The 13,908-nt window shown below is 41.4% G+C and overlaps 1 protein-coding gene across 2 annotated transcripts in view; it reads left to right on the top strand.

Annotated features, from left to right (window-relative positions):
- The first annotated feature begins 4,854 nt into the window (after positions 1–4,854).
- LOC134172550 (cytosolic phospholipase A2 beta-like) overlaps positions 4,855–13,908 on the top strand; it is a 51,258-nt gene continuing 42,204 nt past the window's right edge. The window contains exon 1 of one of the 2 annotated variants that reach the window (XM_062635734.1): positions 4,855–5,015. The gene's annotated coding sequence lies outside the window, so the exon portion shown is untranslated. Of the gene's footprint in view, positions 5,016–5,199; positions 6,204–13,908 lie in introns of those variants that run through there. The other variant, XM_062635735.1, reaches the window with a different exon arrangement.

The raw sequence follows: 13,908 nt of genomic DNA, 5'->3' as shown, positions 1-13,908 counted from the left end.
ACTCCCTTTTATTCAGAGTCTTACAAAATTTTCCATGCATAATCTGCATTAAACCTAAAATGCCTGGGTCTGACTGTAGACAGCACTTAGAGAATCATAATTAATGAACTACATTCTATTAATTTAGCCTTTTATCTTTTCAGTGACTTAAGCCACTGAACATTTGATATCTTGCATTTAGGTTGTACATTTATCTGTATTAAAGTCACTCTAGTGAAAGGTGTGGGTTTATGCTGCAGTTTAACTGTTTTAAGGGTACCTCGCTGCCCAAAGGGACAGTCATGCCTTCTCCCTGCTTGCTGATCTGAGAGGTAATCCTGTAGGCAAACAGAAATCACAGAAGGTTAAGATGTTCCACCGGATCAGAGAAGGAAGCAACAGGAACACGCATGGGGTGACTGGGAGAAGCTGGGGTGAGTCATGTTGTGTCTTTCAGGGTCAGTGTGCCCTTGTGCCAACCCAAGAGAACTGAGTAACTAGCAGCATTTGTAGTTCTGTTTGTAAGAGCTGATTCTAACTGATGCTCTGTTTCTGTACACAGTGCAGTGATTGCTCAGTGGCTCACTGTGTGCTTTTTAAAGTTCTGAGCTAGTTTAGTGTTTAGATTTTTGGAAGCAAACCAAGGGAGCCTGGAGGTGGCTCCTATTTCCATGTTGTTCATTTCGAGCTCAGTTTGCTGTTACTGAAAGGAACGCACGTGACACTGCTTTGGATGTGCTTGGTTCAAAGTAATGTCTGGAACAAGCAGGTAGTTTGGACCTGTCTGTGTGTAAGAGAGCTGGCAGGTCACAGAACAGCCAAGTCTGGGTGCAGAGCCAAGTGTTGGCTGAGCAGACCAACTGTTAGGACTGGGCAGGAACAGAACACTGGGAAAAGCCGTTAGGATCACAGTAGTGGAACACAGATATCATCTGTGAGAGTGTTCTCAAATCCATCCTGCTGAGCTTTAAATTTCTGGTGATAGATCTTGCAAAATGGAGATATCCGTGATTTAGAGGTGACATCAGAGAAGCACACACGTGACAGTGCAACTGGTGTGATATATGTGATGCAGTTTGGCTTGGAGTGAGATGAAAGGGCAGATCTCTCAGTCTGATCTGATTCTTTCTGATGCTCTCCTGTGCAGGTTAGGTTGATGTTACATTCATAAATACATGCACTGATTAAGCTGCATTTGTTCACAAGTTCTGGATGCTGAGCTTAAAAGTTCAAGCATTAACCAGTGGCTTAGAAGTCACACATTGACAGTGTGGTGAATTTGAGAATGACTGTATGATCTGGACACAGTGCATTTGGCCTGATGAGCAGTCAGCAGTTCCCTGCCGGGCACTGAGTGTGACATGAATACTGATGTACTGTCCTGATCATGCTTCTGATGGAATATTGCTAATACTGGGTTTAAATCTGCAAATAGAGATCACGTAGCACTTAAAAGTCAGGAGTGAGCTGTGGGGTCTTCCCTGCAGCACCATAGCCCTGCCGCACTTAGGGCATTCCCCTTACTTGTGACAGAAGTAGCAATGCCTAAAGGAAGAAACATTAATTTTTGTGTCTTTCTCACTGATTGTTACAAGTGGGCTCCAACTCAGTAAACCCTCTCTTAAATCCCTGACATGAGACTCCAGGCTGCTGCCAGTGGACTGAAGAGAGAGCACAGTGCTTTAGCTTCGGGGATGTTCCAGTAGAGCGTTCACTGGCTGTTGGAATGTGGAGCATGACAATGCTGTTTTCCAGTGGAAGGTATGTTTGGAAGGCCAGTATTTGCTGAGAAGGACAGTTTTTCACCTTGCAAGAAAAGTTTGGAAGTGGCAGTTGGTATGGGGGGATTCTTCTCTCAATTTGACTGTTGTTCTGAATAACTCCATGGTCTCCTTTCTTACAACATATGCAAATGCAACTTGAAAACGTCTTTGCGCTGTATCTATCCAACTATACCTGGCTGCAACTTAATGGTGAAGATTCATGTTCCTGTTTGTACTATGAGGGAGGTAAATGTTAATACTGTAAAGCCATCTGAAACCTTTCATTATCTGGTAGCCTTTGTAACCTTCCTGACTATTTTCTATAGGATGGATTAAAGTTCAAGAACATAATCACATGCTACCCTTCCCTCTAAGTTCAGGATCAAGGTTATAATCCTGCTTATGGGTACATGCTTATAAAGAAACATATGAAACAGGTTGTGCTGGAGTGTGTATTAGTGATTGACTATTGTGACAGTGTTCAAGGCTTTAAATAAGATCAGGTACCCTGGAGATTCCTGCTGAATACCTGAACATCTTTTGCATGCTAAAGGCGCAGTGGCTGGTAAACACTCACAGTTTTTCTGGTGAGGAGGGTGGTTAGAGAATGCAAGAACAGCACAGAGGGGTCACACTTTGCAACCCTGAGAAATGGAGAAACAACAGAGAAAAAAGTTATTCACAGTGAGCGTGACTGGACACTGGAAGAGGTGCCCAAAGAGGTCATGAAATCACTGCCTGTGAACATTTTTGAGTGGAAAACGGTGTAACTTTGGAAGTCAGTCCTGCTTTGATCAGATGTCTGCATGGGATTACCTCGAGGGCCATTTCCAGTGTTTTGAGATTCTAAGAAATAGCATATTCATTCTCTATTCCCCAGAATTAAGTGCACTAGCCTGAAATGGAATGACTGGTTCATGAGGTGTTAAACACGTTTATTTATTCTTTTTAATTGTATACACCACTCATGCATTATATCCACATTCAGAACAGGTACAGGAACAGGAACCTCTGAATTGCTTTAGCACATGCATAAATACCTCAGGAGGAGATGTGCTATCTCTTCCTCTCTTCTGGAATGTGTACCTGCCTTGGGCATTGTCTTTAGTGGAAACTGAGGGATAAATTTGACCAGGCAGTGAATGACACAGTTCAAGTCAGTTCTATTGAAACAAATTCCTCTCTTCAAAGATGAAAGAACATACCGGAACTAGAGTATTGGGGGGGGGACGACGACAACAGATTCCAGCCTGAGAGGAGCTAGCAGAGTGTTGAAAAGATGCTACCCTTGGATCTAACAGGAAAACATTTCCATAGAGCATTTGGGAATCTTAAAGATGGTTTTAATGAGTGAAACCTGTGAGTACTGTAGGTACAAGCCAAAGAACAGCTAAGTGGTGGAAGAGGTTTGTTGAATGAAAAGAACGGTAGCTCTCTTGGAGACACCAGTTCTTACTTTTATGTTGTTCTGTTTGTTGCTCCCCACTGAAGATTGACAAACCCAGGAGAAACAGTTGGCAGGTGGTGGTGAGCGAAGCTGTATGTGCCACCCACAACACAGCTTCCATCCAAAGCTGCCAGTAGAGACCCAACCCTTGCTTTCAAGTGATGACAGACTTCTAATTACTGTACGAAGCTCTGTCTTAGTGCAGTTTTAGTCAGCTTATACTGAAACAGTGCAAAAAGGTGATGCTTGAGAAAACTGGATGTGAGGTTGACATCTGACTCATGCTTCATTTTGTGTGTAGGCTTATTTCTGCCCTTCCTGCCAGATTAGACATTACAGTCCAAGCCTCCCTATAGATGACTCCCATTTCCTTATAAGAAAATGGAAGAAGAAAGGGCAAAAGAGTGTCCTGCAGAAGAATCTGTGCACTTGATTTGTCAGGATGATCCCCATAGAAAAGGAAAGGTAGTTGTTTCAAAGATGCCTAGATTTCATCAGGGACAGGGGTTTTGCCTTCAAAACTCACCATGAAATTAACGTTGTTAAAATGTGACCATAAAAAAATCTGATTTGATAGTGGTATTCCTGTCACAGCCTCTGTAAGACTCCATATCCTTCTCAATCTCAATTACTTCAGAGGTTTGTTCATAGTTATTTTGATCAGTGAAAGGTCAATGCCTTCAGCCGATAGTCACTGATTTATTGTCTTACACTTGCAAATGATTTCCAATACTTTTTATCATCATCCTTAAGCTCTGTGGAATAAAATATCATGGCTTTTTTAGAAGTGGTTCATTACCAGTTCTGTTGCCTGGTACTGTCTTACAAATGAGACCTTTTTTTCACTACTTTCTACTATATGATGGGAAAACACATAGAAATATTTCACTCCAGCCCAGTACATGCAGTGGAATTTCAGTATGTGCAATACCTAAATTCAAAATCATAACCCAGCAAGGCAAAATAAACAATCAACTCAATTAGATGTAAGTAGAGATATAAACTACGCATTTCTAAGGAAACGAAAGGCAGAAAGTGCCTTCAAAGAGTATCAATTCTTAATTTTCTCCCTTTCATAAAAGGAAGTACGTGAGTGTGTGTGTGGGTATGGGTGTATATAAATCTGTGTTGAAAGGAGGGTAAGAATGGGGAGTGGAAAGAAAAGGAATAACAGAAGATTAAAAAGAAGATTAACCCCCCCCCCCGGTTTTGCAGTTACTTGTATGGTTTGAATACTTGTACAGTGTAGAATGTAGGGTCCCCAGCAGTATTCTTCTTCTGCCAGAAGACATACACATGCAAGTGGAAGCAGGATGGCTCAGGTCCCGACGAGATGGTCTATTTCAGTGCTGTGCTAGAGGGGTTATGTATGATAACCACTGCCTGCTTTGGGATTTATAGGATAAGTATGGTTGTAAGATGCCAATTGCTCGGTCACAGGGTGAATCCAGTTTTCCTTTGTAACACAATGAGTGACAGTATGACCGGATACCACAGGACAAAACGCCAACTTAGGAATACCAACTGAAATCTGTGTTTTGTATACTTTCATAACGATGTGGTTTTGCAATCGGTTATTATTAGTACAGTTATTGTCTTGGGATGCTGACAGCTAATGCTTTTATGAAGAGTTAATAACTGCTTTTCATCACTGTGGACAGGTTATAGAAATGTTCTCAAGATCTCTCACTTTGAGGTCAATGCAGAAACCAAGGAACAACTTCTACTTACTGCGTTTCTTGTTGACTCCACTCGGATTTTCCAGTCACTAATCGGACATGAAAATAACACGGTCCTTTGTTCTCCAACTGCTACAGAGTCCCGAGGTAAGAAAGTTATTTAAAACAGAAAAATCATTTTTTCCTCCCATTGGGGAAAGGTCAGCACTTGGTTGAGTAGCTCTCTTGTGTCCTTAAAGATAGGTGGTAAAAATCGCCTTTAAATAACCATTATAAAAGTTGGGGCTCTCCATGGGGATTAGGAGGCTGAAATTCATGCCTTAGTTATGCTTGTTCAGCTTCTCCCACTTCCAGTCTAGTGTTCTGATCAGTGGGTTGTTGATTATTGATACATGGGTGGTTAGGGTGGGTTCAGAACGAAGTCTTGTTTTTAATTCCACATTAGACCAATAAGTTATGAAATCTTGGTGTTCTTTTTATGCAATAAAAGCTTTCTTTTTTCCACCATTACCTTACACATCATGTAATGTGGAATTAGTCTTTTGGTAATTAAGCTTCCTTAGGATATATGCCTCGTGCTGTTCTTCGGGTTTCCCTTGATTCATCTGGAATATTACGCCCAGAAGAGGAAGACCAGAGATAAACATTAGCTTTTTTCTTTGTTTTTAGTTGTCTCTGGCTACTCAGCACATTTTATACATCCTGAAACCCATTGTCTACTAACAAAAGAACTCCTTGGAAAAAGCCAACCCCATTTATCTCCTTACATGGTCTCTTCATCCTCTGCGGCATGAGAGAAAGCTTTGATGCTGCGAAGCTTTGGAAGTGCAATGCACTGGAAAGCGCCAGTGCCCAGTAGTTCCTAAGCAAAGAGAATTCAGTCGTACTCAGGCCAGAACTGTCTTCTCTCTCCACTTAATTTTCTGCTTGTTCTATTTGCTTTCTGTGCATTTCCATCACTTGTGTCTGCCTGATAAGCCATGTAACAGACAGCTCATGCAGGATGGTAATGGGCTGAGGCAGGTAATACCGTTCTACTTCTCAATTCACAGACTGAAGAAAAATAGCTCAATTTTTTAATAACATTTGCTCCCTGTCCTTTGCATGTGCAAGTTCTCCCTCTGGGTTGAGAGGAGAGTAGAGATTTTTAAGAGAGTGATATATTATCCCTCTTCATTCCTTTCAGTTTATAAGGTTCATAAGGCCATTTAGCTTTCCAGTGCTTCTGCTTTGCTTTTCTTCTCCCTGCAGAAGAGTATAATTTTGCATTATCAATGAACACCAGTCCAGACCTCAAAGGAATGCAATTTCCTGGGCTCAGGAAGGAATCCAGAGGTTAGTCTCATAAATTCTATGTATGCTCTGCAGCTGTTCCAGCTCTTAGTCAAGTTTGGCAATAGGGTCATTTCATCTATCACTCATGTAGTAAACCACATTTCTTTTATGACCTCCTAGCCAGCTGTTCAGGCTAAATCATGACTTGACTAATGCCTGTGCATGTCTCAACTGCTTTCCTGTTATTCTGTCTGTGGAACAGTGCAAAATTCTCCTTATGAGGTGGTGTTCCTGGAAGACAGATCCTTCTGCTACACATAAAGAATAGGCAGTGATTTTTCTGTGGGTCATGGCATGTACAGATCACACAGTCAAGGAGATCTTAGCTGGATACTGACTTAGTATAAGAAATGGAGTTGTTGGAGGAGATGAGTCTCTGTGGCCTGTAAGGATGGTTCCTCCTTGCCGTGGTCCCCAGTTTTTTAGTGTGAGGTTCCATGTGGAGACAATCAGAGATGCTTTTATCTCTGTGAGATTTTTCTTCATGTGTTTTTAGGTTTTCATTAAAAAAAGTGTAAAAGCTGAAAGCATATTTGAGCTGTGAAAGTGATAGGATCAGGTCATGGGCCTCCAAACAGAGTTTTCAGGAGGAAAAGAGTAAAAAGAAAAGCAAAGCTCTGCTTTCTCAAAAACCATTCGTCATCTAAAAAATGTCTCACTGAAGCAAGAGGTGCTTTGATGAGCTCAGATCTCATGACATTGTTTGCTTGGCTGGCAATTCTGTGACACCCTCAGCTCTGTCTTCCTGCAGGCACAGCAGAAACAGCAGGCACAACATGTACCTACCTCTGCTTTTAGGGAAGAGGAGCAAACTACTAAACTCTTCTGCTCTTGGCACCAGGGCAGCTAAGGGCCTGAGCTGCTTCTGTTCATCCCTCCTTTGTCCTGGTTCCTTTGTTTTATTCTCCTCCTATGTTAGCCTGTTTCACTCTGATAGGTTCTCTGAATTCTGCTTTTCTGTCTTTCATCACATATCTCATAACAAGAATGACAACTTTGAGATGTCATTGTTGGCAAAGATCGTAAAATGAGTTCTGTATCTCTTATAATACAAATAATCACATTATTGTGACAAAGTAGGTCTTAGGCTTTAGTTCAATTAGCAGGCACTCAAATTACAACATATTGCAGTTAACATTGGTATAGACCTATGTCTTTGTGAGTCCACTTGCTGTTTGGACTGCTGCTGCAACCTGAATCCAATCTGGGAGCAGAGTGTATTGGAGAAAGACACATCCAGGTGTATTATTGCAATAGAGAGGAGCTAATATATGAGAAAGATTTAAAGATGATGCTTACTTCAGGGCAGAGGGACTCAGTGCCTAAGATACCACTTAAGCCCTCCTTGTGCAATGAATAAGAAATGGCAGGCCCGGCACAAATTCTTGTTGCAGAGGTAGATTTATTTCATTTAAAAATAAAGTATCTGCATGTTTGGAGCTGGGCTTTAAGAATATGGAGATGCAAATGCTCTGTAGCAAGGATTCCTCCAGGAAAATAGGATCCTGTCTTACCATTATTGGTAACACATAACTATCTATTTCCATATGTGGATTGTGTTCGCGTGACAGAGGCTATGTCCCCTTGCCAGTTATGATGTCCAGTGTATCCTTGGCTTACCACCACCCTGCAAAACCCATCAGCAACCCCTGAACTTTATTCTGGATTCATAGAAGTTTTCTGACAACAGAATACCTTCTGCTCTCATAACTGGGTCTTCTACCCCTTTCAGAGAAAAGGCTGGGTCTCTTTAGCAGTATCTGTCTGCTCTAAAGACTTATTGTTTCATCTGACCCAGTGGAGTCCTGAACACTTTGTCCAGGATTTTTGACCACGAGTCTACAATGAGATCAGATGTCAGACATCCTAAAAGGCTTCAATTGAAATCAATGGGATTTTACACATCCGCAAGTATTAGATTGGTGCCAGAGTGATCAGTAACTTACAGAAATGAATGCTGGGGAAGCAGAGATTCAGTTTTCCTCTTTCTGTATTCTAGAATCACGATTTACTGGACAGGTATGAAGTCAGTAATGGAGCAGTGGGCGCTCCGTTATGGACTGGGGCTAGGATGTTTTGTTGTGCAGCATTAGGTGTAGTGCTTGTTTGCCATTGAAACTTCACTCTCGTTGTAGTCTGAAGGCTGCTCTGGAGTTTCACTATTACATTGCCTTCAGTTGACCTTTTCTGAAAGAACACTCTTCATCCAAACCCATCAGAAAGACTAAATACTTTCTTGGCTGTGGAAGAAGGTCGCTGTAAAAAAGAGATGGTAATTAAAGATAAGAAGAGAGGCAAAGATCAGTAGAAGATATTTATACATACATATATAGGAGTATATCAGCTCCAGTTATGTGCTGCTGAAAGGAATATTTGTTCCCCAGATAGTCATCTGCTTTTAGTTCCAGCAGACTTGAAATGATATCTGGTTGATGCTGCGTATTTTATTGTATCAGTTGGTGCTTGCTGGTAAGGAAAGGAAAAGAATGAACTCCACTCTTTCACTTGGATACAGCATGTTAAAGATAAGCTCTGATGTGAGATGATTTAATTCTTCTACTGTTTGCTGATATAGTATATATTGGTTTTGCAAAGGAGGTGCAGCAGCTAGTCATGGAATTCACTGGAATTCACTTCCAGCTCTGAAGAGAGGATCAGAAAGTGGCTTTTTGTAGTAAAAGGGATTTACAGGAACAATAGTATATGTGTCCTTTCTGAGCCTCTTAAGAAGCCTCAGCTACCCCAGTTGGCTCTCAAAACAGTAGCTTTAGACTTTTGCAACTGGACCTTACCCTTAGGCTCTCCAGGAGTCTCTCTCAGGCACACCAGCTGTGCAAAGCTGAAGCATCTCTCCTGCACCGTGCTGTGCTGTGTGTGAAGGGTCACTGCTAGCTTACAGCAGTGTCAAGGGCTGGCACTGTGCTGCGAGCACCTCCTGACCTGACTATACCGAATGTCTACCCTGACAAATGGCTTTGCTGTCAGGAATGTTGGAAAGACAGAAACTTGAGGCACCTTCCTTGTCCTCTGAAGGAACAAATGCTGATGTTAATGAGTCTATAGACTCACTGAGGGACTGTTACCACATGGCTTCTCTCTGTTTTTTTCTTGACTTAATTCTGCAAATGGATTAGCTGTCAGTCTGCCCAGAGCTTTGCTCTGCCGCAGCAGTAGTACTTGGTAGTATGATTGTTGAAATATATCGCTATGTCTCACAGAGATGATTCAGCTGCCTGTGTATTTCCCTGAATATTGTAAAAAAAAAGTACAAAATCCCCACTGCCACAAAGATTTGAGGTTCCGTTTATGCAATCATTGCAATGCAATTAGACTCCTCAAAAGCAGGGAATAGGTAAACGTTATCTTCAGTTGAAGCTGGGAACATTCATTCTGCTATGCCACGTCCTGAAGAAAATGCAGCATGTCCTGGAAACTTTAATCAGAATCTAAATGCAGGATGCTTTAGTTTACTTTGGCATAGAAGCATTAGAGAGAAACTACTTCAGTGATTTGGGTGTATAATGGTGATTGAGGCTTGTGGTGAAGAAGGACTGATGACTTGCCTCCAGTCAGATGTGCTGAGGGAACATTTTACCCATGGATGCCTTCTGTGGGCTGTTCCAAACGTGTATCTGAGTACAAAGCAGCTGCCTCGTTAGCTTACAGCTCTCAAGCCTACATGTACCTCGTACGTCCCTGTTGCTTCCTTGCCTATGTATTTCAAGGTTTGATTCTGTCTTCATTATATAGTTGAGGTGTAAGGAAGGAAGAGGGTATTACCAGCAGAGGGGCTTCCAGCTTGCTTTTCAGTGTGATTGCAGCCATACTAAGCTTTTTCCAAGTGTTCCAAAATTCTGTGTAAGCAGTCACTGCAACTGAAGTCTGTGTTGTTTGAAGGGAACAGCATAACCACTTTGACATATAGCTGTTGTATTTAGTTTGACCAGATGGAACAACCCCATTTCGTTTTAGAATACAGCCAATCCTAACACAGTTTCTTTTTCTTTCAAGCAAGAAAATTTCTACCATAAATATTAAATACCATAACAAAACCTACCAATAAAATTCTACCATAAATGAAACAAGCTTTACACTTGAGAAGATGGAGAGGAAAACTTTATCATCTATGTGCAAAACTGTATAATCATTTATAATATCCTCCCTCCCAGCTGTAAAACGCATGTCTTCTTTCAGTATACACTGTCATATTCAAACACTGGCTAAGTGTGTATTTTGCTTTCCTGTATGGATGATCCTCATGGCAGCAGGGAAACATTCTGTAGCCTTTATTACAAAGCCCTACTCCTGTGAACAATGCAGGGATGCCTCCAGCCTTTACCCAGGCTTGCCCACGGACAGCACTTCTATTAGCAATGACAATGACATTAAAAGGTGCATCCTGTGAGTCACAGGTAAGAAAGGAGAGGAAACATGGGTCTAAGTGTAAAAGAGGGTTCAGCTGCTCAAAGTATAGTCATCGTGCCTGTATACCACGGAGACATGTACACTACATGGCAGAGAAGCTGTTGTCACCGTAGCAAAGTCAAGTTTACAGGTCACAAGAGGGCAGCAAAGTCTCACTGCTCAAGGTGACAACATTTGAGAGATGGGGTCATTCATCTTCAAGTCCAACTCCTGTTTTGGACAATCAGAAAGCCCTGTGTCTAACTAGCTGGTGCTTCCCAGGCTCTGAACTACTTTGTATGCAGAGTGAAACTATTATGTACGTAGGTGACTAACCTATTTAATCTAAATACAGATGCACTGTGATAGTGCTGAAATAAATTGCTCACCTGGAGTTCAATGCTGAACAAAAAGCTACACCAGCATGTTATCTACCTAATCAATAAAAAAGCAACATTTATGGAACACTGACTTTGCAAAGCCTTTGCAGCTTAGTCGTTTGTTATATTTCCCCTTCCTTTCTGCTCTTGAGAGCAAGATATTCTGAATCCTGCCTCAAAATACACGTTTCTTATAGAAAAAAATTCCTTATAGTAGTACTGAGTGAATATATTACCTGTGAAGAGCTTATTTAGTGTAGTATTCTCTTTCTGCTTGAGGATATGTAAGTAATCTGTATTCTGTGTTCAACTGCCTATTTGCCTGCCTGTCTCTGTGTCTCTCTTTCCAATAAATCTGCCCATTCTTCATGAGCTGAACCTTCTGAATGTGCAGTACTCGATTTGGAAAAGAACTGTGCTGGGGAGAGATGATTCATTGCATCAGTCACCGTGTTATATAATGCTGAGTGATAGCAATTGCTGAGAACAATCCGAGCAGCAATATTCCCACTTGTGAAATTAAATGCAATGTCTGTAAGAATAAATGGAGGTATCTGGGTGTACTTGGAAGGAAAACAAGTCATGAGAGCAAGGCAAAAATACATCCATTTTCAAAATGGTTTGCTATTTTCTGCAGTATTACTGCAGATTTTAACTAGAGTTACCTCAGTGCACCTTCCAGGTGCACTTTTCTGGGAAGAACATAGAATCAGTTCTATCAGTTGCTTGTATCTACCATGTGAATATGAGGTTTTGGCACATGTGAAAACAGTGCTTATTGGTATTTACCTGCTGAACTTACAGGTATGCTTTCAGAGGATACTTTTGCAAACATTAGACTTTTGGATGTATGCTGAAATCCCTAATGGTCATTATCTTTGGTTTTGTATACCTGTTCAGATGCCTATTGTTTTATCCAAGTTTACTCTCACTGGTCAATATAGTTGCATCTGAGCATCCCAGAGCTAAATTTAATAAAAGCAAAATGAGAAAACTGCCCTTTCCATAGGCAATTGGCCACATGGTGTCACTGTGTCTTAAGGCAGCAAAACCTCCACCAGCAATGCCTTTAGCAATTCCAAGTTTTCAAAGTATCCAAAGCATGTGGTATTATCTAAGGAGACGCTTGAGCAAAAATGGCAAGGTCATGGAAGCTTCACCGTAGGAGTGTTTTAGGAAGACATTTTATGCAAAGCATCTGTTTTCCCGGCTTCTTGTACCTTCCTGGAATACATCAGAAATGTTTTTAGCCCGGAAGCGCTTGTTTGTTCTCCAGATGTCTGCATTTGGAAGCATGCTTATATGGAAAACTTTATCTTAAATTGCTGCAAGTCAGAGATCTCAAAATTCAGTGGTGCCGAATCCTACACTTGAATCATCATCTTTCTTCTTCTCCTTCTACCTTTGTATATCTGAATGTGCAGCATCCTGAGCAGAGGAAACTTGGCCTTATGGAGCTCAGAGCAATATATACTGTATCTCCTGGGACCCACAAAAGGCTGTTTAATCCCTGCTATTCTTGAAGAATGCTTTGCACAACACACCTGCCCAAGAGAGCTGTGCCAAAAGCTGACGCACTGGGTGTTTAAGGGGTTTCATAATCTACAGCTATAGCAACAAAGAAAGAAACAGTTGTGTACAGATACAGTGTGAGCCTTAGCAAGAAGATGATATCTGGCTCAGGGCACAATGAAAGACTGCAAAATCTCATGCAGTAAGTAGTGTTGGTGCGCACTGTTTCTTCAGTAAAACAGTGACCCCGGACTAGCAGGACTTATGTTAATACCCCGATAGTCTGTGTAGGTTGGATTAGGATTTTATAGAAAGGCTGAATCTCTGGCAATGACTTACCACTCACGTAGAGTGCAACGTGTTTTGTTTTCATTGTTAGGACATTAGGTAGTTGCAATGCTTTTCCTAAGTCAGATGCTCTGCACTGTATGACACTTAACTCCCTGTATAGCTGCTGAGAATGAGAGCACTGTTTTAAGATGCATATTTCTTAGTGACAGTTTCACTCCTGGTTTTGTTTGGGATAGGATTACACTTGTAATATACCTGTTTTCATGGCCATATCTCCAATTTAAGTGCACAGTCAAATCATATTTAAAGTTATTAGGTCTACAGATCTTGGCTCTGTGAAAATTTTGATGCCTTGGTATGAATTTTGGTGCAAAGGTATGAATTGAGGAAATGGTTGTGTTAGTCTGGCCTTGAATGACGTGAGATTAAAAGTGCTAAATAAAACCTGAACTGTCAGATCTCACAGGCTAGGGTACAGTAGACATACCCTAGAGTATGTAAATCCTTTCAATAGACAGGGCAACCTGATCTAGTTCCAGGTGTTCCTGGTCATTGCAGCGGGTTGGAGTAGATGACCTTTGAAAGTCCTTTCCAACCCAAACCATTCTATGATTCTATTCTATGGACAGCATACAGGGTGGATTCAGAAGACCAGAACACATTTGTGAGTAGCAGGTTGTGTTTCCTCTTGTTACTTGCAATGTAACAACATCTTAGAAGCACGTTCAATGATGTTTATTTAGGAACACTTGAATATGATTTTGGCCTATTCCCTCTCACCACTGCATCTGTAAATAACAGGAGGAATTCTCCATTGGCCTCTATGCTGGTGGTGGCCCTTAGTCTGGGACCTTCTGCAGAAGGTGAAACATGATGTGGTTCATCCTGGGGGAAGAAGAGTCTGAAACAGAAAAGTAGTGTTTCAGTAAATGCAGAAAAGCAGATGGGGTCTCCTGTAGGAGAAGGTGGTACAGATAAACTTGGGAGTAAATCAGGAACATTGCCAAAGCAATTTGTCCTTGTTTCGCAAATCCTGGAAGCTGCTGACCTCGTTATGTAGATACAAAATGTCTCTTGGTAGTGTGCAAGGGATTTGTATCATAACTGTAATTATCTTA

The sequence above is a fragment of the Pezoporus occidentalis genome, unplaced genomic scaffold, assembly GCF_034315485.1.
Source record: "Pezoporus occidentalis ecotype Australia unplaced genomic scaffold, CSIRO_AGI_Poc_V1 ctg46, whole genome shotgun sequence".
Classification (NCBI taxonomy): Eukaryota; Metazoa; Chordata; class Aves; order Psittaciformes; family Psittacidae; genus Pezoporus; species Pezoporus occidentalis.
This window is presented reverse-complemented; position numbering and strand designations above follow the sequence as displayed.